The following is a 4,795-nucleotide window of genomic DNA, read 5'->3' as shown; positions in this document are numbered from 1 at the left end:
AAAAAAAAATTATTATTAAATTGATTTTTGAAAACTAATAGTTGGCTATATTTGAGTTTAAATGTAGGCCTACGTCTGTATGCTGAATTATGTTATGTTTTTACAACACTTGTTTACGTTCAAAAAGTTGCTAAGTGCATATAAAGAAAGCTGTATCTATAGCCTATAGCGTTACAACATTTTATTATATCTGAAGCATACATATGAGACCTTCTTTAAAGCTACATCGTAAATATGACTATGTATATCCACTTCCTTTTAATACTCCTTAGGCGCCCCCCCCCCCCAATCCACCCAAAATACTTTCTTGAAATTATTATTTTTTTTTTTTTGCCATTTTCATCTGAATTACAGGGTGCGTTATTTTGTATATCTTCAAATTTAATTAAGCCCTACTATAAAAGCCTCAACTTTTTTTTTTTACAAACATTGGAGATTTTCAGCTATGGAGGATAACTATAAATAGCAAGCTATTTGCTGTATTCGGTGTATAGGATTGAGTGTTGATAGCTTTTTTTTTTAAATTTATATAGTCAAATTAGTTTACCGTTTGCAGCTTTTATCTTTGGTTGGCAACAGTGAAATTCAATATATCTCCCTTGACATGGATTAGTCCATCTTTATAAATCGCCAATTGTTTATTAATTATGAAGTTTGTTTATATTAAACTTTCTTCTTGCTGTGAACCCTAAACCTGGTAAGCATAACGTTTATAGCCCAACACGAACGCGAGGCGAATAGACAAATGTGGTAGCCGTACGCCTGACATTCTGTGGTTATCAATAATTTGTCGGAAGGTAAGAAGTTTTCAGCACCACGACTATTGGAAACAAGGTCAACATGGCGTATGTTCAATGTTCTACCCAGTGGCGTAACAAGGTACACTTGGGCCCGGGTTCAAAGAATATGGTGGTGGGCCTCCCCCCTCCCGTACATGGAGTAAAATAAAAACATATCAAGCACAACTTTTTTTAAAAAAGGGCATTCCTTTGTCGGTGCTACCTTTTAGAAGTAATGGAGTAATTACATTCGCATCCTCCGTTTGGGACCCCTCAACTCAAGAAAACATTAAGAAACTGGAACAGGCACAAAATAGAGCAGTGAGATTCATAACAAACGAATATTTACATTTGACTAGAGTAACACCTTTAGTAAAATCACTAAATTTAGAAAGCCTTCGTGACAGAAGGCTCAAAGTAAAGTAGCAATTATACATAAAACACTGAACCACAATTTTCAAATACAAAAACAAAATTTAATAAAATACTCTGAAAGACACAAAGATAAAGGCACATTCCTCGTCCCATATGCTAGGACAAATTTGTACAAATACTCCTTCTTCCCTAGTGCTATTAGAGCATGGAATGGGTTGCCTGAGCAAGCCAGGAAAACCAGTGACTTGGCAGAATTTAAGTCATTGGTTAATATGCATGACTGAATGCATGACGCGTAGGACGTAATCTTCTTTTTTTTTTTTAGGTAACGTCTGTATTATATAAGATAAGAATCACTTCTTAGACCTGCTTTACTTAGGCTTAGGTCCTTAAGCGCCATTTGGCGCAGAAATCAGTGTCGAGCAGAAAAAGGTCTCAATGGTAATCATCCCGTTTACATTCCTTTGTTTTATTGCTCTTTTTGTTCAATATCTTCTTATCTTATCTTATATAATACAGACGTTACTTCAAAAAAGAAGATGATTACGTCCTACGCGTCATGCATTTAGTCATGCATATTAACCAATGACTTAAATTCTGCCAAGTCACTGGTTTTCCTGGCTAGCTCAGGCAACCCATTCCATGCTCTAATAGCACTAGGGAAGAAGGAGTATTTGTACAAATTTGTCCTAGCATATGGGACGAGGAATGTGCCTTTATTTTTGTGTCTTTCAGAGTATTTTATTAAATTTTGTATTTGAAGATTATGGTTCAGTGTTTTATGTATTATTGCTACTTTACTTTTGAGCCTTCTGTCCTGAAGGCTTTCTAAATTTAGTGATTTTACTAAAGGTGTTACTCTAGTCAAATGTGAATATTCGTTTGTTATGAATCGCACTGCTCTATTTTGTGTCTGTTCTAGTTTCTTAATGTTTTCTTGAGTTGAGGGGTCCCAAACAGAGGATGCATATTCTATTATTGGCCTAACCAATATCTAGATCCCTATGCTCGATATACAATAACTCTAAGTAAATTATATAAGAATTGGATACATTTAAAGTGTCATTGTGGGCCCCTATTACTCATGGGCCTGGGTTCATTGATGGATGCCATGGATGCTACGTCACTGGTTCTATCTACACCCACGTGACCCACGCCAATCCCACAATGCTTGCTACGTCACTGGTTCTACCCACACCCACGTGACCCACGCCAATCCCACAATGCTTCTATTGCTAACGAGGTCACTTTCTTGTTTTCACACCTTTGTCCCCCTTGTAGGGTCCAACTCTCATCGATGTGCATTCGCCTAATAGGAAACACAATGGGGGAAAAGGGGTTTTGGTGGCTGAGTGACAAAGCGCTTGGCTTCTGATACAAGGAGTCGCTGGTTTGAATCTTTGTGGAAACTGAGATTTTGAATTTTGGATTTTTATGGACGTCGCTGAACCTACCCAACCATAATGGGTACCTGGCGTTAATTGTGGGATTTAAAGGCTGTTGGCTGACCACATGAAACCTTCGTTAACCTTCGGACCTAAATACATAGAGCCCTTACTTTGCTATACGAGTATAAAGCTCAGCCTGTGTTTAGCTGTGAGACCTGTTTATAACTAATAACTGTCTGTTCAAAATTCCTGGGAAGTTATTTCTACATTTTCCCATTCTCGGATTAAGTTGAAACTTTGCACAATTATTCATTGTCAATGACAACACATGAATCAAATCACAAAAATAACAAATTAGATCATCTTCATTAGCTGTATTTAATTCATGTATTTTTATATGGAAAATTTACTAAGCTAGGGGGACAAGCACTGCAGCGATTAAGCCCTGCAATTTCGAGATACACTGCAGCGATTGGACAATGCTTATCCCCCTCCCAAGCTTAACCTGATAAACAAGCACAGCCCGTGATAATAACAATAATCTGACATATGTCACCTAATATATAATTGTTTTTTTTTAAAGAAGGATACTATGCATTTATATTTTTAACATTCAACTTCTTTTTAAATACTGTTTATTGGGCGTAGCTCCAAACAGCCAGTAGGCCTTCTACTAAACTGTTGCTGACGTAATAACTCTTTCTCTCCGTTATTATTTAACACGTTCTGGAGGAATCAACGTTGGTATCGTCAGTTAGGAGAGAAAGAGTTAAAATTCTTACTGAAATAAAACTTGAACAGTCTAATGTAATATAATGTTTATTTAAAATATACACAACTTCAAAGTAAATATATGTAAATTTACAAATGAAAATGACAACTTTAACAAATATAACTCATGACAAACAACACGTCTTTTCTGTCTCGATCTGTGGCTGGTCTCCCCCTCAACTTTCACACCAGTCCTCTTTATCCACTTGAATTACGACAGACCACCTCGTGGTTTCGTCAGATTCTCTTCAGCACTACAGTCAAAACATCCGCTCCACATTACTCTTAGTTAATCATAAACACGCAAATACACCCCATAACACCGAATAGAGTATTTCTCTTTCAACGTTCATAAGTAGACCTAAATATAGCTGTATAGTATAATGGGAGGTAACTTAGAGATTACAGAATGGTTTTCAAACTACTAAAACAAGATTATATGAATAGCACTTTACACATATAAAGGTCTAGTCATATTTTATGAGTTCTAAATGAACTAGCAACGCGCAGTACCTGCATTTGTACTTAAGAGAAATTATACAGTTTAATCATTTAAAGCGTAAAGAACTATTGTAAAAGAGGTTTACCCCTCCAGATTATTAGGTATATGTCGATCTCTTTGACTGTACAATTCTGTTTAGCTGGTGATTATTATATTATAAATATATAAGTTATGTGCAATTACATTTGACATAATTAGAAACAGCAAAAAAAAAAAAAAAAAAAAAAAAATTTGAATGACTCTACTGTGTTACCCAATTACCCATTGGCGTAGCTATGATAGAGGCCCCCAAATAAGTGTTCGAATTTTGTTTTTACAGTAAATATCAAATATTACGCCATTATCTCAGGTCATGATGTCGAATGTCAAAATGCAGGGGACCCTAAAGAGGTCAAATCCCCCTCCGCCCCCCCCCCGTTCCCCAATGATGGCAAATCCCTGGCTACACCTCTGCAATCATCATTTACATTTCTTTCTTCTAAATTATTAAACTAATAGACCGTTTAGTTTTTATACCCAGATCGGGTTTCTTTTCAGAATGAAACGTAAGCGCTTTAAATACTTCCTCTTATCAGCTTGCAAACTCTTCATGTGTATAGGCCAACTCTGTCTGGAAGCTAAACGGGTATTTCGAAACTGCTCTAACAGTTTTCCTAGAAATTAACAAATTTAGGAAAAGAATTAGCTAATTGACCAGATAGTGACTGTTAGAAATTTTAAAAACATAGTTTCATCTTAAAATTTAATTGACCTACTTTGAACACGCTTTCAGCGGGTATTCCCGCACTCAACTCAGATGTTCCTTTTTCTACTCAATAAAGATTCATCATGGTTCTATAAAGAAAAAGGCGGTCATGTACATTTTGCCCACCGCCTTATGTAGATATTAGCTGGACTGTACCACATGAACTTGATTAACTCTTTCTCTCCGTAATTATTTACCACATTCTGATGGAATCAACGTTGGTATTGTCAGTTTG

Source organism: Biomphalaria glabrata, chromosome 12 (genome assembly GCF_947242115.1).
Source record: "Biomphalaria glabrata chromosome 12, xgBioGlab47.1, whole genome shotgun sequence".
NCBI classification, from domain to species: domain Eukaryota; kingdom Metazoa; phylum Mollusca; class Gastropoda; family Planorbidae; genus Biomphalaria; species Biomphalaria glabrata.
This window is presented reverse-complemented; position numbering follows the sequence as displayed.